The sequence below is a fragment of the Periplaneta americana genome, chromosome 6, assembly GCF_040183065.1.
Source record: "Periplaneta americana isolate PAMFEO1 chromosome 6, P.americana_PAMFEO1_priV1, whole genome shotgun sequence".
Lineage (NCBI taxonomy): Eukaryota > Metazoa > Arthropoda > Insecta > Blattodea > Blattidae > Periplaneta > Periplaneta americana.
The window spans coordinates 149,834,947-149,859,722 of NC_091122.1; the positions used below are offsets into that span (position 1 = coordinate 149,834,947).

Sequence of the window (24,776 nt, forward strand, 5' to 3'; positions counted from 1 at the left end):
AATAAATACTGGAAAGCCTGTTATTATTCGGTTGAGAAGCTTTTATCATCCAGTCTGCTGTAAAAAAATCGGAAAGTTAGACTTTATGAAACAGTTATATTACCGGTTGTTCTTTATGGTTGTGAAACTTGGACGCTCACTTTGAGAGACGAAACATAGGTTAAAGGTGTTTGAGAATAAGGAGCTTAGGAAAATATTTGGGGCTAAGAGGGATGAAGTTACAGGAGAATGGAGAAAGTTACACAACACAGAACTTCACGCATTGTATTCTTCACCTGCCATAATTAGGAACATTAAATCCAGACGTTTGAGATGGGCAGGGCATGTAGCACGTATGGGCGAATCCAGAAATGAATATAGAGTGTTAGTTGGGAGTTTGGGAGGCCGGAGGAAAAAAAAGACCTTTAGGGAGGCCGAGACGTAGATGGGAAGATAATATTAAAATGGATTTGAGGGAGGTGGGATATTATAGAGAATGGATTAATCTTGCTCAGGATAGGGATCAATGGCGGGCTTATGTGAGGGCGGCAATGTACCTCCGGTTTCCTTAAAAGCCAGTAAGTAAGTATTCATTGATTTATTTGTTTAATATTGTATTTTATACAGGGTGATTCACGAGAATTTACCGTCACTTACGGAACTTATTTCCGAAGACATTCTAAGCAAAAAATATCATATAAACATTTGTCCTATTCTCAATATTTTCAGAGCTACATTAATTTGAAATTGTTTGTAAAATACCATTATTCTTGAGTTTTAAGGGTAAAAGAATATTACAGATAAAGAATGATCTATTCAGGAGTATCATTTCTTTAATTAGCTAGTATTCTGAAGCTAAGAAGGTGTTGTAAATCCCATAGTTGCTTTGTACAGATTTTATTTCCGATTTTTAACTATAAAATTACATTTTCTTACGCATTTATCACAACAATTGTTACAAATCACGCCGCTCTTGTAAATTCTTCAAGACTGTGCATTAGGATGCAATTAAACTGTAAAGAATCAAGTTCCTAATTACGTATGATTTGTAACAATTTTTGTGTTAAGTGCGTAAGAATGATGTAATTTTTAGTTAAAAATTGAAAAAAAATCTGTACAAAACAATTAACAACACATTTTTAGCTTCAGAACACTAGCCAATTAAAGAAATTGTACTTCTGAATAGTTCATTCTCGATTTGTAATATTTTTTACCCTTAAAACTGAAGAAAAAAAGGTATTTTACTAACAATTTCAAATTAGTGTAAGTCTGAAAATATTGAGATTAGGAAATATGTTTATATGATACTTTTTGCACAGAATGTCTTCCGAAATAAGCTCCGTAAGTGGTGGTAAATCCTCGTGAAGCACCCTGTTTATATACAGAGTGAACCGTAAATAATGTCTTTATTTCTTGAGATATTCCAAACAAAAATGTTAATACAATATTCTGCTCATTTTTGCTTCCTTTTCGAGAAAAAAAAAATGTTATATGAAATATTTCATAGCGTATTCGGGGAAAGCTATTGAATTAATTCAGAATATGCTCAGTCAATTTAAGAGAACAGTGTATTATAATGATAAATGATTGAAATAATTTCAGTTTTATCCTTTAAATGTTCAGAGATTTGATCCCGACAATTGTAACTTTTCGTTTTGCAAATTAATTTTAAATTTTACATTTGTTAGGATCGTATTTCTCCATATTTGAAGGATAAAATTAAAATTCTTTAAATCGTTTATTATTGTCATAATAACCTGCTCTCTTAAATTTACGGAGGATATTGGGAATTAAATAAATGGCTTACCTAGAACACGCTATGAAATGTTTCATACAATATAATTTTTTATCTTTAAAAGGAAGCAAGAACCAGCAAAATTGTATTAAACTTTTATGTTTGAAATATCTAAAAGAATAACTTCCTGAAATTAATGACATTATTTACGGTTCACTCTTTATATACACTATGAAATAAAATTAGTTTGATTAACGTTGTATGGGATCGACAGAGAGGTGCAGACGGCTGTCACGCACTGGTTCCGAATCCAGGCGGCAGACTTATACGACACATGGATACAAAAGTTGATGTCACGGTATGACAAATGTCTCAGTTCCGGTGGGGAATATGTTGAAAATTAGCTCAATAATTGCTGTATCCGTTTCAATAAATCTTGCCATGAAATTGTGTTTTATTTCTGTAAACGGTCCCAGGGAGACTTATTTTTTACGGCCTTCGGAATAGGTCTCGAGTGGAAAAAAATTTTTTTATAAGCACCTGTTTGGACATTATTAACATGGTAGAAGAAAAAAAAAAACTTAAGCTGCCCTCTTGAGATTGTTTGTAAGTGAAAGTCGGGGCGATAGTTCAGCCAGAAGCATTAAATCAATACAATGAAGAAAATTCATACCCATCGGGAATCGAACCCGCGATCTCCCAGGTTACAGCTCAGCGTAACGTTTCAACGCGACGCTATCGCGCGATCCCAACATGAAGTGTTTGTATTCATTTAATATATCAGATAGGCCTATCCTTCTATTGCACAAGTGCATTTTATGTATAGGCTTCTTTGACAAATCTTGTCAAGTTCAGTTTTGGACATAGGCGGAGTTATGGGGGGGCACTGTCCCCCCAAACTTGTCTCAACTCTGTTTTTTTTTTCTATTAACATTAGAAAATATTGAATGCAAAAGACTGTTCTTGCTTTTGTTTATAATTAAGTTCCTGTGCTTAAATTGCTGAATTAATGTCTTCAGACCATGTGTCTGGACTATAATATTTATTTTAAATTTCTGAATATATAAGAATTTCTATACCTCGTTTGAGGAATGGAAGCACTGTAATGTTTCTTTTGTAACAGACTGTACTCCTGTGTTAGAAGCCTGCAGCGGCCATCTATTGAATTAGGTCTTAGTGAAAAAAAACACCATAGTCCAAAGATTTTTTTAGTCAAAACAGCCATTTTCCAGGAAGATGGTACGATGGTAGAATTTACAAATAATATTCCATTCATAAACAAAAGCAAGGAAAGTCTTTTGAATTCAATATTTTGTAATGTTAATGTAAAAAAAAGAGTTCAGACAAATTTGGGGAGGGGGAAAATGCCCCCACATACCCTGCTATAACTCTGGCTAAGGTTATGCCTTATTATAATTTGTAGTAGACCTACAGTTGAAGCCCTATACAATTCGGTCCGAAACATCGTGGATATGGATCTAACACTGTAAGAAACATGCACCCCAAAAATACTTTTATTAAATGATCACATTCCGATATACTGTACCACGGTCAAGCTATAACGGGGGACGAAGTAAATGATATCCCCCGTAACCTCGTTATGCCCCCCCCCCCCCCCAAGGAAACTGTTCTCTCTCCGCCTGTGGTTTTGGAAATCACGACTTGGGATTGAAAAATATTCGAACCATATTGCACGCTACAACTCATTGCATTAGTTTGTGATCGTTTTAACATTAATACAAGTTCTTGTACAAATAGATATATGTAAACCCTATACCGAGAAATTATTTTGCCAAGAGTGGTACAAAAAAGGTAGCCTCTAGCAGTCCTTTTGATGTAATTGACTTCGCTGGCATCAGTATTTACGCAAGAGAGATCTCCACATCAAAGACATATCAAAAATATAATTTCTTTTGAAACTAGGAAAGAACTTCATAAAGCTTGATGTTCAGAGACAAATTTCAAACCCTAAGAGAAGAAGTCGTACGATCAGGCACAATTTCATAGAAATTCAGACATACGCTGAACTAAATATTGAAATACATAACTCCTTGGAAACATAAGTGCAGAAGTACCTATTGCCATTAACAAAGGGCAGGAAATTTAAACCTTAAAGTGGTAAATGTTAAAAATGTACAGGGACATCATTTTATTTTTACTGACATTTTTAATATTAACCTGGCTATACCTTTCTATTAACGATTGAAACAGGAAACACCGTTTGCTACCCTTTCCACGACGGAGTTCGATGATACTGGCGTAAAATACAAATCACTTTACTAGGTATAGAAGGGAAGAAAAGTGGTTCATCCATTTATGTAAACTAGGAAATATCGCAATTTTGAGTTTCATAATTTTCATTAGGTTTTTGTTTAATCAAAATACAGTACTGTATTAACACTTAGTGTTTTACACACGAATTGAGCTATCCATTCGGACGTATTAATTATGCAGTGTATATTGTACTGTTACAGCACATTAGCGTACAATATAGAGAATGAAGTTAAATTGAAAAATAATTATAATATGGATATTTAAACACATTTTAGAAAATGGTGGCTGTTCATTTCGATACAGGCTTCAGTTCTTTTGTGCATATTATCGCACTATAGACTATTGTACCTAATTCCAATTACCAGTTTCGTCCTTCGTACGAGTAACTCATGTTGAAATAATTCTGTACCTACTCTATAAAAGAGTATCTTAAGTACTGTAAATTCAATCTTCACTTCTGCCCGATCCGAAAAGATAAAATCACTCAGAAATGCTATCTACTGTCCGTTCAAGTGGTTTTGTCGCAGGGTTGTAGAAAGGGGGGGGGATCACGCGACAGTTAATTACTTAAGGAGGCCCTTTTATTTAAGTTGTTTTAAACACTTGAATAATATTACGTAGACGTCCAATTCCTAACAGAAATTATTGTTTTCAGAAAAGAGCTAAGATAGCCCAGCTACTAGACTTTACAAAGGGGCGAACAGAAGTAGGTGGGGGAAACCGGGATGCGACATAGGGAAACGGACGACAGTACCCGTACGAAAATATGATTCAATATTGAAAACTCTTTCGTCACTGGAAAACGCGAACATATTTCTGAAACGTACTATACTCAGTAACTCAGTACTGCTTACGCGCCCTCGGCTCTGTGTCGTGAACGGTTGGAAGTTTACTAGTAGAAGGGGTGGGAGTGAAGTACATTCCAAAACTCAGGTACAATAAAAATTGAAATAAAAATAAAATGATGTCCCTGTATATGCAAAACGCATCCTAACGTGAAAGAGCTACTTATACGAGATGTGACACTGATGAAGCTGAATGAATTCGACCTTAAAACATGTTGGTGGTGCTTGTTAACATTGCATAAAGATACCATAGACTACTAAATTGTTGAACAAATGCATATTACGGGTATATTATTTATGTAATAAAATCCTCTTTATTTCACGTTAAAATAAAATAACGCTCTAAAACAATGTAGGTACTAAATAAAATATTAACAAAGAGATGAAAAATTAGCTGATCTCAGGTTCGAACCTGGGTTTAATTATACCACGACCTTTGACTTTGTCATTACCCTACAGCAGCCGTGGCGAAAAAGCGATCGTGCGCCGAGCCACTGTGTAACCTGCAACGTGCATAGCACCTATGGAGGGAGGCGGACACCCGAAGGGGAAGCAAAGCAACTGCCTGACTTATTAACGGATTTTCATTTTCCTTACGTCAAGCACTTAAATTCAACTTTTTTATACAGTACAAGGTTACAAACTAATGTTGAATACGTGTAACGAAGAAAGAAATAAACAAGAAAACATGGGACACATTACCACAACATAAAATTAATTGTCTTCAGAATGTCTCTGCGACAGAGTTTCAAAATCAGGAATTAGGCTATGTCACTTACTGCCAGTCGTAGCTGATCACGAAGGTATTTGTTTGTCAGTCGTGATGTAAATTTGGGTTTTGCTATTTTCATTGTTGAAAATATTTTTTCACAAACGTAAGTTGTAGCGAACATGGCTTCAACAGAGCAAGCGAAAGAACGAAGCTTCGGATATTTATTTTTTGGCAAAGATTTGAAAGTTCAACATTTGTCAAGTCCATACATCTAGCTTTATTTAACATCACATTGTAAATCTGTGAGTTTAAATTCAAAAGCTAACTGCATTATTCGTACATCTGCTGAAAAAGGATCGACGTACAGAGATGATGGTGGTGATGATGATGATGATGATGATGATGATGATGATGATGATGATAACAACAACAACACTTAACCTTTTAATGTTTCATGAGTAACATGTAGTATAATGCCGTTTTGTGTTGTACAACCGTTTTCCTCGTAATATTTGTGAACAAATCATACATTTAATATTCTCATCATATTGGCAGCAAAAAAATGCGTCCTTCCATCCTACTTGAAACTTTCGTTTTCGTGGAGGTACATGGTTTCGAGAGAGACATATGCCACTCGCAGGCCAGAGATAAATACAAATGGAACAGAGTTTGACTTCAGTGAGTGAGAGGGTTGGGGGACGTAGGAAGCAAGAGAAACGCATAGCTATCAATGCGAGCCACAATGTGCTCGCGAGTCACATTTTCGCCACGGCTGCCCTACAGACACCTATTTCTAGTAATTGGTTGAATTACTCGTATACTATGATTGGTGTCATGTTTGGTTTCTGTTATATTTAATTTTGACTCCTTGAAAAGTAACAAAAATATGTTTTATGTGATATCGTTCCTCATTTGCATAATTTTAAATTAATATTTTTATTGTCATGATGTAAATGATCAAACAAGGTATGGAATAGTCCTCGATTCTGTCTTTCCAAAACTAATGGACTCAAACTCTTCTTCTTTACGTCTATTCTTTCTCCATATGAGCAAATTTGCCAAAAGTAAATCTCCTTCTACATCCATGTTCATTGGAAGACTGAAAAATTCTCTATAAAAATTTAGCAGCGCCACTAATGCGCCACTAAAAGTAGCCTCATCTGAAGAGACCCTTATACGGATATTTTCGCATTTGAAGTTTTTGTGATGGGCAGTTTTGTGATCCACTTCCCACCAATAGAATGAGCTATACACCATAAAATCGCTGAAAATGGACATTCCCTGTTTTTTTTCCCCCCCTACGCTTCAAATACGGTGGTAGAACTGGCATATCGCTGGAAGGCGCTTTTTGTTTGTTTTAATTAACTATTTTATGCGAACATGTATTCAGGCGTGCTAATTTATTGAGAAATGTACAACAGGTGGTTTGCAGGGTATACCCTTAGGACGCAGCCATGCAGAAATTGTGTTAGTGAAACAAAATCTAAACAAACTGTACGCTGAATATAGCTATACTTCATAATAATAATAATGATTATATGCAGAATAACGTATTATGAACATTAAGCACGATGGGTGTGGCATTTCTCTCATTGTCTTCTCATATGGTACAAGACACACGCATATATTGCAATACTCAAATACCAACGGGTTTGGTAGAAGTTATTTTAAGTCAGTTTTATGCTAAATTGTCTGCTTTTAATGTATGCATGGACGGTGATAATATACGATAACGGAGAAACACTTGCGGAATTACGTGCTGATATCTTATTTGGGAGGTCAGGAGTTCGATCTGTGAGGTTTTTTTAGTCCCGTCTGGCAAGATACCATGACTTGCTCCTTTCAAATTCTGTGGTTCCAGGACAAAAGGTGATAGATATGTCAATTTTTGGCGAAAATGAGATTTTTCGCTATGTTGTGCATCCTAACGGTACCTTTGTTGTGGCAAAAGATGAGACATATCTGTATCATTTTCTCTGTAAGCCGTTGTTATGAAACATAATTCTGTTCTTCTTTTTTATTTTGTATTTTTCGTTTACATCTCTATCTGTGTCTTTTATTTACGTAGTATGTATTTCTGTTTTTTTTTCTCATTTTTCATTTGTATTTACACTTGTATCTTGCATTTGTATCTGTTTTTATCTCTTTTTTTCATGTTATCTCTAATTTTATGTTCTAAGCAAATATTTGTACCGTCTATTGTAATTGGGGCTTTGCCCTGTTATAATAATAATAATAATAATAATAATAATAATAATAATAATAATAATAATAATAATTCTTTATTTATACTGGCAGAGTTAAGACCATAGGGCCTTCTCTTACACTCTACCAGGTCACAAAGTATACAAGCAGTTGAAATTTAACAAAAAGTTAAAGAACAGAATACCAACATATTACAAAATAATAATAATAATAATAATAATAATAATAATAATAATAATAATAATAATAATTCTTTATTTATACTGGCAGAGTTAAGACCATAGGGCCTTCTCTTACACTCTACCAGGTCACAAAGTATACAAGCAGTTAAAATTTAACAAAAAGTTAAAGAACAGAATACTAACATATTACAAAAATAAAAATAATAATAATAATAATAATAATAATAATAATAATAATAATAATAATAATTTAATAGCATAATAAAATCGACACTAAACAACATGAAAATAATACCATAATAGAAAAAAATAAAGTAGAATACATTGGAATATAGTAAAAGCAACTCATTTAGTACAAATGGTTAATATGGAAAACGTAAGGAAGAATATAACAAAATGGAATGTAATAAAATAATAATAAAAAGAAAATAAATACGAAAATTAAATAAAATTCACAATAAAAAGGCTATGATAATAAATTCATCGGCTGATAAAGAGAACAAAAAGGGGAAAGGAAGGAAAGAAATATATATTCTATATTTTTACAAAACTATCGTAGAGAAAATGGCTTATAAATGAAAGGAATCTGAATTGAAAAAGTGGAATTTTAATTTATTTTTGAAACTACACAATGTCCGACATTATAGACATAAATAAATAAATAAATAAATAAATAAATAAATAAATAAATAAATAAATAAATAAATTCAAAAGTGTATTGCAGCTCGTGGGGGTCAGATTCTCTATTGAATTTTGTAATAATGGGAACACAGAGAAACCTGAATGTATCATTGCATCACTGTGAAACACTCTTCCTATACCTTCAGTTTCAGTTTTATCAGTACAATCGTTCATGGTGTTGCAGTTTCCATTTTGAGTAGTGTATTGAAAATTTGGGTTAGGTAGTGAGTCAATCGCAAGGCGTTGTGTTTTGAATTGCGTGCGTTTATTCCTACCTCACAATTCTGCGCGAAAAGCCCGCTGTTACAATACACTCGAATTGTTGACTGCGTCTATTACACAGAACGTTATCTCCATGACGACACTGACCTTAATCCGTCGTTCCGGCACGCGCGTTACCGCTGATCTGGTCTGCGTTGATTGCCGCTGTTATGACACTTTGCAATTCGTAGCTGTCACCTATTATCCAATCATGCAATTCACGCTTTCGTTATTGTGACAGTTGATTTAAAGCGGCTGGCCTGCCCACGCGGATGTGCAAACAGGATAATTCCTGCATTTGCATAGAGTGCATTGAGCTTCCCAGCGTATACACGTAGCTATAACCGAGTTTATGTGCTCCGTACCTGTATTGTCAGCCTTTGTCCCAACATGTCAGATGACGGATTCTCACCAGAGACCCGCGGTTCGACCCTGCACGTATTCAGTGGTGATCAAAGCACCGTTGAGCATGTTGTCTGCACGTACATAGTGGTTTCATATTTGACTAGGATTTTGTATACATTACGTAACACAAAAATTCAAACCCTGATTATCTTTCTGAAATAGTCACCCACGTTATCCAGAACTACTGTCAGCAACCAGAGGTTCTTTCTTTCTTCCTGGAAGAAAATGTTATTTCTTCCGCACTTCTTTCGTCACCAGCTAGAGTCCGGATTAGCTTACTTAGTATCCTAAGGGTGAAGCTTAACAGTTTTTGCCCCGTTACGCTAGTGCAGTGATGTCAAAGAAAGCGCATTTTTCTGACCTTGACGTCGTGCGTGGGCATCAAGCGCTAGGTATGGAAGAAGGAATAAGCAGCCTGTTGGGTTAAGAAAACAGTGGTGCATAAACTTCTAATGAAACGTGAAAATTGTATGTCGTTATTTTTATATGGCTTCTTTCTGTTTGATATTATCTATATTGTCTGTAAAATAAAAATACTAACACCAATTTCTTATTATTGCACTTGTGCTTTAAATCTTAATAACACAATAGAGAGTTAAGAAGGAATATTCACATAAATTCCATAGAAGTATAACTATACTGTACTGAATGGATGAAACACATCATTCATAAAGAAAGTGATATCCCCCCCCCCCAAAAAAAAGATTGAGTATGACATGATAAGTTGGAATTGATATTGATGCTATCTTTAGCCTTATAAAAGTAATCAATAAACCAATCAAAACAATATTACAGTACAAAGCAAAGTTACCTAGGTACTGTATCTGTTTTAAGTGTAACTAATATTACATAACAAAACTCTTATCGCATTATGCTTTTAAGGTGATGTTGGTGCGCAAATTCCTATCATCAGAATATTAAATTATTTTCTCGAAACCTGCTGAAGCTATAGAGCTGACATTTTTACAACACATGGGCACATATCTTTTGCTTATGATGCAACGGTAGTTGCTTTGTTAATTTATTTCCTTACAAACATTATTTTACCATGCGAATATTTTCAAAATTTGTAATGTACTATCTTGAGTAATACGTATTTACGGTAGGTATATTAGATTTACGAAAACATTGTTTCAGTACCTGTAAGTCTACTAAATAAGTAGGCCTATATCTGAAAATTTCACTTTTCTACAAACAGAAGTTGAGAAAATATTCCTTTTGAATAAAAAAAAACAAACTTGTGAAAAATGTGCATTAAAATTAAAACTTATATTCTTATAATGCACTTATACTTCTCAGACAAATCTAAAAATTAACATGGATACAGTTTTAATAAGTTCTCTTCCCTTTATCCATTGAATCAGTGCTGGCCATCCCTGAATATAGCTCGACCAAGCGGCATATACTACCTCTTTCGTCCGTCTCTTTTCTTTCCGCTATCAAGCGCTCAGGCTCTCCTGGGCTCTAAAGCGCGCGCTGGCGCGTATGGGTATCAATTGACATGACTGTGCTAGTGGATTATGGTGATTTTCTAGTTTGCAGGTTGAATTTTCTTTTGCCAACTTCCTTTCGAATTTCGGTACTGACAAATACTACATCTGGTAGTGGTTTTCTAATTGTTATATTGGCAGCAGTGACAGCAGTTGTCGGTATTGCAAATTCTGAAAATTAAAATTGTTCTAGATTTCTAAGACGAATACTGGAGGTCAGTGAAATTTTAACATACAGAGTTGGGCAGATAAAACCGGTCCGTGTTATGACATTGATAGGTACTAATGATTTGAAACAAACTCAAATGGAATGAAAATAAAATGCATCTACCTTCATAATAAATGTTGGACACTTCTGTGCACTTCTGAGGAGTCCGGACACAAGGAGTTCTGTTCCTTATTACATTTTTTATGGATCCAGTCGTACAAATCTTGAATGCTGCTTTTCGCTGGTACTGAGCGAAGCGGATATTTGTCTCTGAATAATTGTTGTGTTCCCTTAATAGAGCTGGTCTGTACGTACGCCTCCACAATGAATATTCGCTCTGGTATTGAATAAGTCATGCTTATTTAAAGAACAACTCTTTACATGTGTTTAGAACGTCTGACTTTTAAACAGCAACCAGAAGAGGTTATTAGCAACAATGGCGTAACAACAATGACACAAAACAAGCGGAAGTTACAGTATAGCCAACATAATTACATTTTCAAGAAAAAAGAACGAAAAGAAATCAATACCCTACATAATTTATTTTCCAAATCAATGACATGAGATGGGGCCGGTTTTATCTGCCCAACCCTGTACGAATAATTAGTTAATATCAGTATTAATATTAATATATAATATGATAGTTATTTTATATGTTGCGTTGTGGTTACAATTCAGGACTATAGTCAGGCAAGTGTAAATAAATATAACACACTTGGTATGATACATACACTTGGGTAATCGATAGAAATACCTTTTCACATTTTAATGAGTTTCTTTCGAGTTTAGATTTATATTCAGTTGCGGCTCGTGATAAAATATTACGCGTGTTCACAATTTTGTGTTCCAAAACCGTTCAATATGAAATGTCATGATTCCAATGTTTCACTATCGAAAAAATCATGTATAAGTTTAAAATATATAATAATATAATAATAATAATAATAATAATGATAATAATAATAATAATAATAATAATAATAATAATAATAATGAAATCCAATCTTTTTATTTCCAATTTTTCCTAGTAAGTCAGTTTACCCAGTTCTTTATGTTCAAAATTGCTTGAAAATGTTCATTGTTTATGTTCATTAAAAACTAATACATAACCTACCACAATACCGTTATTTAAAAAGCGTGTGTTGTGTAATATATTTTGGTTCACAACACACTGATACACTGTAGCCTATACCACTACTGTAATCCCATTCCCATAGATTGATTGCTATAAATACATGCCAGTAAATATTATTCTTAAATATTATACACCACCATACAGATACTTAAATTCATACTACTATCACAGTCTGCCAGCACGTGTAATTTACAAACTAAACTCTCGTAGCAGCACTGTACACAGACCCATACAAAATAAACGTTATAACAGTGAGAGATGCTGACACCTACAGGGCTAAAATACAGACTATTAAATTCCCTGCCTCGAAATATAGCAAGTGAAAGTTAGGCATCAATGCACGTAACATCTGTAGGATAGATCAATGTTCACTTAACGGTTTGTGCTCTTGACGAGTCATAAGCAGCCAGCTAAAGACAATTTTGTCCCGCGCATGCGTGTAATTCCTGTAACCTCCTTGCAAAGAGCACGGCTTAAAGGTGAACGCACGTTGCCAAGTGTACATAAGTTCATGCAAGATGCGGGAAGTTTAAAATACTCGATTCTGATATTATACATCCCCCCTACGTCAATAAGGTATTAAATAATAAAACTAGTCGTTCTTTAATGGTGTTCATGTGCTCTTGTGCTCTTATTGACGCACCGCTACTGTTTATATTACAATAATGTCAAAGAGAGGAAATAGCATGGCAGTGACTCCTCCAAGAAAGAAAGAGTGTGCCATCCAAAGTACATTTCAGGAATCTATAGTTCATATGTATAATGAATTGAAGAAAAAAAATATTGAAGAAGGAATTTAAATAGAATAACAAAATTATTAGAAGTAAGTAAGTATTCTTAAGCATACATTTCAAAGTGGCATTCGGCCTTTGGAGTTTGTACTAATCATTTCACGTGATCAACCAAAATACATTTTTAGGTTAGGTCTAGTGAATCGTAAACTGTTTAGTGAAAGCAATGAATTTCACGTTGTCAGACAAAATATATTTTAATATTAGATCATATTAATCTACTAATTACTAAATGTGCAAGAGGTCCAGGAGGAAAATATACTCTTTCACAAATTATTATTGAACAATTTAGCTACGTACTTCCATATACAGTAGCAAACAATTCACACACTCGGAAATATGTTTCTTGATTATGGCTGCTGCAGATAAGTAAACATAAAACGACTCCCGGCTGTTTCTTCCTGCTTCGAACAAACATCGTTTGATCTGCATAGTATGTTTATGTGACAGGCTGAAATATAAGATTATCTAAGCATGTCAGTAAACTGATAATTCTACATGATTCATATTAATTGCTTATAAATTTAAATGAATTATTCAACCCAGCAAATATTATACAGACTATTACACTCTTACTACGTCATACTACTTTTGACCAATAAAACGGTACGAAAGGACGTATTTCAACCAATCATGGCTGCTTATCGCACAATTTTATCGCGTCCCTAGCATTTGTTTAATTTTATCGCGTCCCTAGCATTTGTTTATTTGTTTGCCAACATTTGAAACTGCGCTGGTCTGGACGTCAAAAAAAAAAATATATATATATATATAAAATTACAAACCACTCCAGTCGATGCACAGCAGTTTCAAATATGACTCGCATTGGCATTCAAGAACAAGAATTAATAAAAATCACTGATCATACCTATGCATCTTCTGAAATCCTATTTACAAATAAATGAAGAGCACCATTCGGAAATCCTGAATAAGTTGAATACACCATGTAGTCCTAAATCAACGAGTTCCACTTCTATTACGCACACGTCAAATATAACATCAATTGAACCACCAACCACATTCAAATTTGAAAATTGTACATTCAATAATTATTCCTTTTAAAATTATTCATTCGGAAATCCTGAGTAAGTTGAATACACCATGTAGGCCTAAATCAACGAGTTCCACTTCTATTACGCACACGTCCAATATAACATCAATTGAACCACCAACCGCATTCAAATTTGAAAATTGTACATTCAATAATTATTCCTTTTAAAATTATTCGTGTTTATTTTTTATGTCATCGTCGTTAATAAAAACGTTTCTAACACTTGTGTATATTAGTTTATGTTATAGCTCTGCTATATGATATTATGGATAGTCACGTATCAGAGATTGTTTAATATTAAGATTTATTGAAAATCATCTGTTAAGTGACGTTGATTACTGGGATTCGGATAATTGAAGTGGAATGCAATTGTTTCAATAAAAATGAAACTGAATCAACAAAGCCTTCTTGAATAGTAACATTGCCATCTTATATAGATCGAGAACTTATCGACGAGAAGCCATTGCTAGTAATCATAACTCACTACTGCCATCTAGCATGCATCTAGCGTAATATTTGTAATGTTGAGATGGTACAATAATACATTTGAAGACAGTTGTATTTTCGTAAGTCAATTAATATTTTATTGTATTGGAGTATTTCGTTACTTCTAATCTTTACATACTTTCTTCTAATCATGTAATAGTCAATTAAATCCCACTCGAGTTTTGATTTTCTCTAGATAAATCAAAACGTCTAGTGAGATTACTGTTGATAAAAAGTGTTGATAATGTCAAGGCAGTCACAGATACTCAAAGGATATAAAAAGGCTTCCACCGTATAAAGTCCATACTACAGAACTCCATATGATAAAACCTCCATAAGGTCAAAATGTCCATACCGTGAAAATGTCCATGTACTAAATGTCCATACGGCAGAAAGCCCATATGATAAAACGTTCGTAAGGTGAAAATGTCCATAGTGTGAAACGTCCATAATGTCCAAGTTCAAAGGAAAATTCTCCTTGAATAGAACAATAAATTTTATTCCATAACTCGTACAAATAAGTTATTAATCATCGGGAACCGGATGGTAACCAATACTTTTAAGGTAGCTATATGAGAATTTCTCCATTTTCTTTGTACCTGTTGAAGTTTCTCACAATCTGGAGAATTTGTCTTTGATTCGTCAAATACGTTTTATTCACCGGCTCTTTAATTTGTGTATGCCCCCTCTTTCTCGCAAATTTGTCTCCAAATTTCATTTCCTTCGTGCTTCGTGCTGTATAAATCGCCAAATTGGATGGATGATGTACAGCCAACGCTCTTCCTCTTGCCTTAACACTATTCAAGATGCACTTTACTTCTAGACTTGCTTCATCGGCACTATGTAAATGCTTATCTGTGCCATCCCGCAAAACCCGGATGTTATCCAGGTTACTGTTAGTTATCCTTGCAGCATTACAAATTTTCTTTCCCTGCATCACCAATATATTTTTGTCCTATCTCTATTAAAGTCATGATGTTGGTACAGGTATCCACGAAAAGAAAGAAGAGACTTACCCTTCCGTGATGGCACTAACTGAGGATTTCGTTCCATCTTCAAAAATTTAAATTCTGGTTAGTTCCACCGTGAACAATGGATATAGTGTACATTATAGAGCTATGGACATTATGACTCTGGACATCAGAGTGAAGTGGACGTTATAGAACTATGTACATTTTGACTCTGGGCGATTTAACATGGACATTTTCAACGTGGACATTATTCTATGGACATTTTGACGCATGGACATTATAATTATGGACTCTATGTCTGATAACCTATAAAAAGTACTGATTGCAGTGTAGCATTTGTTACTTTGAAAGAAATAGTTTTGAACAATTATCCAACACTTCCAATGTTAAAGTTGACGTGATTGAGGCATTACGAGATCTCATGTTGAGTTACCCTGAATTTACATCTGCTGTGTTGAAATGTGTCTGGGTTCCTTGTACACCACTATTGACGCGGAATAGTAATACGATACGTTACAAGAGCGGTATGTTGACGTTTTCATGTTCGAGGAAAAGATTGAAAAAGCGAAACGTAGTTGAGCTTTTTTAATTTCCGAGAACATGAAAACAAACATACCGCTCGTGTATCGTACATTATTTTGTGCGAAGATCGTTTATTAAATACCTGAAAGACGAATTTCTAATTAGTTGCAATGAAATCTCCATCTTGGTTTCTGTTTAATGACGGCAACTTTAGAGAACAAAAATATCTATACTTCAGCAGGCCATGATATACGTCTGTCTTTTTTTTTCCCCAGTCTATAAATGCGAACTTAAAACAAACGGTAAGGTTATGTAATGATTTATTTTTTCATTTTAATATTTTAACAATATTATTTGTATAACATATTGCAGTAATAACATCGGCATCTGGAGTCTTGTTGATTTTTTCACGGCTTCCTTAATGTTACTTGTATCAGGAATACAATAGCTTTCGTGGAGTAGTAGACTTTACTTAATTTTTGCAAATATTTAAAAACAATAATTAACAGTGCAATTTAGGTGAAATTGCAGTGGTAAGTTTCCAATTTGTAATTATTGCTATGCTAAACGTCTCTAAAAATAATATGTTAAAAGCCTAAAGCAGTAAAATGAATGTCGCGCTTAAGCGGTAAGAAGAGGGAAATTGTTATGTGTGTTACGTTGGGAATACTGAATGTGGTATTTCACACTTACCGCGTATTGGTTCTGTGCGGAAAACAAGCAAATACGCACGATCTCGCACAAAGGTTTTTCTCGATGTATAATTTAAATTTTAGTGACCGTAGGCACAGAATGAAACAAAATAACATTGTCACTACTGCTATGCTTTCATTCCACAAATGGAAACAGCAGATGTTACATAATACAAAAAATGTATTTTTTTTTTTCCCCTCAGTGTTATAAAGTTTGTGTTTAATTTTGATATGTAGAATAAATTATTGTATGAAACTATTTTCATCATTACTTTGACACCTAATACGTAATACAGGGTTAATTTTTTCACGTAACAATTTATACGAAATTATTGCGATTATCTTACAACTAATAGTGATAAAACGCGAAATATAATATTTTTGTAACGATTATTTTTTTCGAAATTAATATGAAAATCTGTGATCTCTAGCCCATGACGTAAGTTACTCGTCGACTGCAACATAAAACAAGTAAACAACAAACAATAGCGGTGACGCCGTCTTAAGGCCCATTCACAATGAAAATTAAACATAACCGTAACATAAGCACAGAAATTTGCGCCCAGGCTACCAAATGGGATCATTCACAATGATTCACATAAGCATTGACATAAACATTACCGTAAGACGTTAACATGAAAGTTTGCAAACTCCAAACTTTCATGCTTATGCTTTCGTGATTTGCAAACAGAACACAATCGTAGACGCCGAAGTATACGACAGAATATGAGGAAATGGCGTCGTTGTTATGTTTCCATGGTTACCAAGTATGTTTGCTGTTATGTTTATGTTCCCATCGTGAATGATGGTATGACTTCTTGATTTTACTGTAACGTTAAGTTAACGCTTACGTTATGTTTAATTTTCATTGTGAATGAGCCTTTAGGAGCAATAATTGAGGTACAGTACTGTTCTCCAACCAGGAGATCAACCGTGAAAGGAATGTGCTTACAATTGCGTCATCTATTGGAGCGAAGTAGATAGATAATATTATCGTTATAACGTCAGTTTAAAAACCATACGCTCTCCTGCATATGTTATTTCCTATATGGAGAGATTAAAAGACAAGGAGATTAATAGTGATCTAATTTTGTAACTAGGGTAGTATAAATATGTGTGTAACAATGTTATTGTTTGTGCTGTGAGAGCGAGCCAATAGAGTTACGAGTACCCACGTGTGTGACCTTATGACATCTTATAACATCAACATTCATTCACAGCATTACGCCGCTCCGTTTCATTCCGCAAAGACTTTCTCGTGGTTGAAGCACAATAGTTCAACTGGGCACGACCCACGCCGCCTTCTATTGCACACAGTAGAGGGATTCTAGAACACAGCTAACCTGAAATCACATTGGTTCATGTACTAACTACTAATAACATTGGTATGCGGCTGTGATACAATGTTATTACCAGACCGCGGCCCAGAGTAGCGCATGAAGTTACGAACGCACGTACCTCTGTGTTATGTAGATCGAGGGAAATGGGAGACTGAGAGTGCAGTTACCCCTTGCCTCAACATGTAAACATTCAGTCACGGATTACACAAAATAAATGTTCACGTTCCTAGATACAATATATACAGTGTATTTCTAGTACAGAAAATAATTGCCTGACATTACAAGTTTCAATTTTATCTATATTATATTATACATGTTTTAACAATGTAAAACAATCATTTGTGTACCAGTATGAGAGAAGAAAAGGAAAAATATGCAGTACATAAAATACCATTGTAACGCACTGCAACCAAATAAATAAATAAATAAATAAATATAATAGTAATATGCGTTACAAGAGCGGTATGTTGAAGTTTTCATGTTCGAGGAAAAGTTTGAAAAAGCGAAACGTAGTTGACCTTTTTTAATTTCCGAGAATTGAAATAAAACATACCGCTCGTGTATCGTACATTATTTTGTGCGAAGATCGTTTATTACATACCTGAAAGAGGAATTTCTAATTAGTGGCAATGAAATATCCATCTTGGTTTCTGTTCAATGACGGTAGATTTGCAAAACAAAAATATCTATCTTCAACATTGTTGCTTTAAAATGTTTTCTGTGTTTACTATACTCCAGCAGGCCGTGATATACGTCTGTCTTTTTTTTCCCTCAGTCTGTGATGAGTCTGGAATCTTGTTGATTTTTTCACGGCTTCCTTAATGTTACTTGCATCACGAATGCAGTAACTTTAGTGGAGTTGTAGAGTTTACTTAATTTTTGAAAATATTTAAAAACAATAATTAACAGTGTAATTTCGGTGAAATTGCAGTGGTAAGTTTCCAATTTATAATTATTACTATATTGAACGTCTCTAAAAATAATATGTTAAAAGCCTAAAGCAGTAAAATCAATATGTCACTTAAGCGGTAAGAAGAGGGAAATTGTTGTGTGTGTTGGGTTGGGAATACTGAATGTGGAATTTTAGACTTTCCGCAGATTGGTTTTGTGCGGAAACCAAGCAAATACGCACGATCTCGCACAAAATACATTTCTTCACCGAATTACAGGACACATTTGCAGTGTATCAAAATAAAAGCATTTCCTGGTCTGGTGATCATTGTCTTTGGAATATACAATACTGTGAAAACGGACGCTTATCACGGTAGACAATTCCCATGGACTGTGCGGTCTGTGTACATAAATCCACACTGAAGAATGCAACAACATAACGTTCCGGTGCCCACGACTACGAAACGGAATTGTTTCATTCCTCGACCCACATTCATTGCCGGACTCATTATAATGTTTGATGTTGAGTAGCGATATGTGATTTCGTGAGAACTAAAGAGGATGTCGTCGTTAGAGATAATTTTCAATTCACACGATAAACCTTACTGTTCCCTTTGTGGTTGTTCCGCATTTCTGAGTCTTCCTGCATTCAATTTCAGATACTTTTCTTTGTATTTCAAAGTTATATATTATTCCACAGTTTACTAGATTGTCGCATGAAAATAGTCCATGCGTGTGAATGAAATATTCATGTTCAGCTGAAGGTATTTTCAAATAGGCCTATTGTATTCGCAGGAAAGAATTTCAATAAATTTGTGACAGGATATTCCTTATCACGGAATCTTCCATCACACCACCACCACCACCACCACCACCACCACCACCACCACCACCACCACCACCACCACCATCACCACCACAGACGAGAATTCCATGCAAATGCATGTTTTTATAGGAACATAGGACATAGCTCAAACTTAGTACTTATCCATTTATTTCATTACTTTCCGGTTACAAATATGTTTACTTTTTCCGTGTATATTTGCATGTTTTGGCCTTTTTGGAGATAAAAACATGAATAATGCATATTTAAGCACTTTTTAGAGTAATAATGCATATAATATACATTATATTCAGTTTAAATGCATGTTTTAATGGTTTTGAGTGGACATCCTAGTTTCTCGATTTTTATGACTCTCATTTTACCTTCAAGAATCAGAATTGAAAAAGGAAAAGAAAAAAAAAACTTAAGTAACAGAAAACACCGAGCGTGCTAGCGGCGTGGTAGAGGGCTGGCCTCGCATTCGGGATGTCCGGGGTTCGATCCCAGGGGCCGGCAATCCTGAGGTTTTTCATGGTTTCCTCAGTTATTTCCAGACAAATGCCGGGATTGTACCTCTTGAAAGTCCGGCCATGGACGGCGATCCTTCCCTCAATCCTTTCATATGTGTGAGTGAATGCTGTGTAATGTCTTAAATGTTTGTGTTGTATCGGAGGTGGCCCTGGCATTGAGCTGATCCCTCATCCGGGGAGGCCCTCCATGTCCTTGTGTGGTCAAAAAGTATGTATGTGATCCATAGAGTAATTCCTCTCCCGACAGGTCGCGGCCATGTAAGGCCCGGGTGGAGTGTGTCGTGTAAATGCACCTAGAAGGGAAAGGTTAAACTGAGAGAAAGAAAGAAAGAAAGAAAGAAAGAAAGTAACAGAAAACGGTTCATTCAAGTTTGCATCCATAACTTCTTGCGATGTAGAGGGCTCATTCTTTGCCTACAAAAGCAAATTGATTGACAAGCGCAGAAACCTCACAGAAACCAAGTTAGACATTCTGTTAGTTGTTAACTGTGCAAAAAAATGAAAAAAAAAATAATAATAATAATCATCATCATCATCATCACCACCACCACCACCACCACCACCACCACCACCACCACCACCACTTGACCCGTTCCCACCCCACTGCCTAGAACTGTTCCTTCCATCATGTTTTTGGTTTTTCAATATTTCTTCTTCCTCTGAGAGCATATTTTAACATCATGTTTAGAATTCGATTTTCTGTCAAGTGATTAATGTATTGTTCCCAGTTTCTTCTGCGATCTTTTATTTCTGTATTTCAATTCTTCACACCAAGCTCTTTTCTTACATCTTCACGTCTTCTTTCGTCTCGGAGTGTTACTCCTGCTACAGATCTCAAGCATCGTATTTCTCTCGATGCTCTTCTTTTCCTGCCATTCTGTGTTAGAGTCTAACGTTTTGGAACCATAAATAAAAACTGCGATGGCTGTCGTTTTATAAACATTTATCTTAGTCTGCTTTCTTGTCTTTTTGTTTAAATTTACTTCAGTGTTCCACACGTATATTAGTATTCCATGAAGCGTAAGTTTATTTTCTTTATTTACGTAAGAATTACTATTGCATCCAAGGTAGTTAAAACTATTTACTCGTTCAATTATTTCATTATGTATCCCTATTTTGGATCTTCTAGGACTTACACCAATAAAAACCATTACTTTGGTTTTATCTACAGTTATATTAAGTTTAACATTCTTTATTTGCTACAGATTATACAGGATGGGAGTGATATAAATGTGCAGATTGAAGAGGGCAATAGAAAACATTAAAATAACATTAAAATAATTGCACTGATTAAATTTCCAACCTCTTTACCGTGTAAATATTTACGATTTACCTTGCTTGACTAGTTTCGAAGTCTTGTGCTTCGTTGTCCAAAGCCGAGTGAAGATCCCGTGCTATCTTCCGTTTCCTGTTGTGGTGAGATGTGTTCATGATTGTGTCGAAAAGGGTGTGTGTTTTGAAATTCAGTTGAGTGTTCAGGAAGTGACATGGGTGTGTTTTAGTACGTTTATAATTTTCATATTGTTCTAGAGTATCAAGTTTCTGGTTTTTTGGCTGGATGTGTAGTATTTTCATGTCGTTGTCTATGTTATTACTCTACCAAGACCAGTGGAATCCTGCAACCCGGAGCACATTAGAACTGAAGCCTGTATCGAAATGAACGGCCACCATTTAAAAAAAGTGTTTAAATATCCATATTATGATTATTTTTCAATTTAACTTCATTCTATATATTGTACGCTAATGTGCTGTAGACAGTATATAATATACAATGCATAATGAATACGTCCACATGGACAGCTCAGTTCGTGAGTAAAAGCACTCGTTGTTAATACTATACTGTATTTTGATTAAACAAAAACCTAATGAAAATTATTAAACTCAAAAGCGCAATATTTCGTAGTTTACGTAAATGGACGAACTACTTTTCTTCCCTCCTATACCTGGTAAAGTGATTTGTTCGTATATTACGCCAGTATCATCGAACTCCAGTCATGGAAGGGGGTAGCAAACGGCGTTGATCCAGAGGTCTAGGCAAGTTAATATTAAAAATGTTAGTAAAAATAAAATGATGTCCCTGTACTTTATTCAATTTCCTATCGTTATGAACAAAAATCACGATCCTTCTCGCAATAGTTCCGGAATAAGAGATTGTTAAACATTTGAATAAGAAATTCTGAAAAAAAAAAAAAAACTATTAACTTTCCTCCAATATGATATTATAGTTTTTTCTTACATAAAACATGAGCTATTCTCTTTGAAAATCTGCAAGGCTATTTCACTTCCACCATGTATATTTTTTAGGTTGTGTACTGACAACTGTTATACGCTTTGCATATCTCTATGGAAAATGTAGATGGCAATTGTTCTGTTAACGGTCTTTGTTCTGTAGAATCACGTAACCGAATTCTTATCTCATCTGATTCATAAAGGGAAACATCCAAATAATGGGTCTGCTGATAGAGCAGACATGCGAAGTGTTCAGTACCATTACACTAACTACAGCAATCTGCCCGTGCCCGGTGTTAACTCTTGTCACAGCTGTGTAATCAGTTGGAGTGTATCTCCGATCGGAATCTCAGGTAAAGCCATGTTAACTCTTTCCACGCACAGTACTGTATTATCAACCATACACTTACTTCGTGTTAATACAAATTGAGACCGCTCTTGAGTACTTCAAGTACAGAGATAAGTTCTGAAAGGTCGACACTTTCTGTTATATGCGGGTACCTGTACCGCTGCTTGTTTAGAGACCGGGAGTTTCACTGAAGGGCCTTTGTCGTACATCGGGGGTTTCATGGTTTAGTCCTCCGCTGTGGCGTTTCCAGCTGCAAACTCGATTCCCTGTGCTATGTAAGTAGAAATTATTTCTTTATAGTTTGTGGCTATTGCCCATTTCTTGTTTTTATCCTAGGTTGCAGTGTGTCCAACCAAAGAATCCTGAAAGTCGTTACGAATTCGCAAAAAATCCGCTACATCTAGCTACAGTTTTCAGATCTTACCGTAGCTGTAAAATATGCTCATTTGGGAATTATTGTATTCGCTGCAATTAATTTTTGTATGCAATTGCAGCTTTTCCACACTTTAAAAATTAGCTTTTCAAAATCTGTGTTCTCTGAATTCGTCAAATAACTTATATTTGACCGGAAAATTTTATTTAATCAAATGATTTCCTACCTAATGTACTAGTAAATTACAATAAAAGGTTGGAAAGTGCTTTTAACAAAATCGAGAAAAAGTTTGAAAAAACGAGCACAGCGAGTTTGTCAGTTTTCGAAATTTTGTAATGCACTTCACAAACGTGTATTGTACAACATTTTCTGCGCGATCATATTTCTAAAATTGCAATTGCAATATATTTTGGATTGAAAATTTAGAGAAAAGTAACAATAAGTACACCGTAATGGGTCTATTTCACTATAGTTTTAGCACAGTCTAGTAAATACAGTCGCGAAGCTCAATACGTAGTAAATATGCAAACATTAGATAGTTGCTCACCACTAGGATCGCTAATATCGCCTCATTACAGGGAATGCAAAATAGTACCGTCACAGTCTATTGTTTCCAGCGCCCTCAAAACTCAAAATTCGTGACTTTATATAGTAGACTGTGGTTTTAGGTTATGAAGAATGGTTTCCCTAGCAACAAGTTTCTGTGGGGGAATGCTAACTTTCAGAGCCTAAAAACAATACAACAAAAACACGATCGTGCAAAAATTTAAAGATCATAATATATTTAGCTCTTGATTTGTGTGGAAAAAGAGGTTCAATCAGTTGGAGAAAATATTTTCTTTCCCAATTGCTTTCTGCTAGGTTTCTTCCTTTAGATAGTTTATTTCTCTATTGTATGATGATGAGAGACTGGATTAATCTTGCACAGGATAGGGCCCGATGGCGGGCTTATGTGAGAGTGGCAATAATCCTGCTGGCTCCTTAAAATTCATTTGTAAGTAAATAAGTAATTGTCTTTTTTTTTCTTCTTTTATGATATGGCACAGCTTTCACCTATGAACTTTAAAACATATGATACATTACATTTAAAATCCATTGTAATTATTGTACAAATTTTCCACACTGCATTTGTCCTGTCTTAAATTAATCTGTATGTAATATATATGGGGATAAACATAGATCAACACTTAAGATGCATCAAACATATTAATGCAATAGACTGATAATTTTTTTTATAAATTTACGATACTTCTTTTATGCCTATTGGAGTGTTACGTCTAGCATACTTAGCTGTGATTCAGCTAGTTCTAATATTTCTCATACGACTTAGTTCTTACCTCTCGTCTTCTTCTACATGGCTACAATATTCGTAGACATACAGGGTGTAAGGGATATAAGTGCCGTCCTTTTCACAGGCCTCGGGACGGTCTGTAGGATCAAAAAATATCCATACAACATAGGGTCGAAACTTGATAGTTTTCCCAGTTTTCTTTTCTTATTTTATTTGCGTTATACTGCTTATATTGTTAGTAAAATTACGAAAACAATTACATCAGTAGGTATATCTAGCAAATAGTTAATATTAGTTTAAATAAATATTTGTGTGTTCTATTACG

At 34.8% G+C, this 24,776-nt stretch overlaps 1 protein-coding gene across 6 annotated transcripts in view; it reads left to right on the top strand.

Moving 5' to 3' along the window:
* The window catches only part of LOC138701923 (uncharacterized), a 441,575-nt gene that overhangs the window by 224,508 nt on the left and 192,291 nt on the right, over positions 1-24,776 (top strand). Inside the window, exon 1 of one of the 6 annotated variants that reach the window (XM_069829288.1) lies at positions 22,916-23,062. The exons of the other annotated variants lie outside the window; for them this stretch is intronic. The gene's annotated coding sequence lies outside the window, so the exon portion shown is untranslated. Of the gene's footprint in view, positions 1-22,915; positions 23,063-24,776 lie in introns of those variants that run through there. 6 annotated transcript variants of the gene reach the window in all.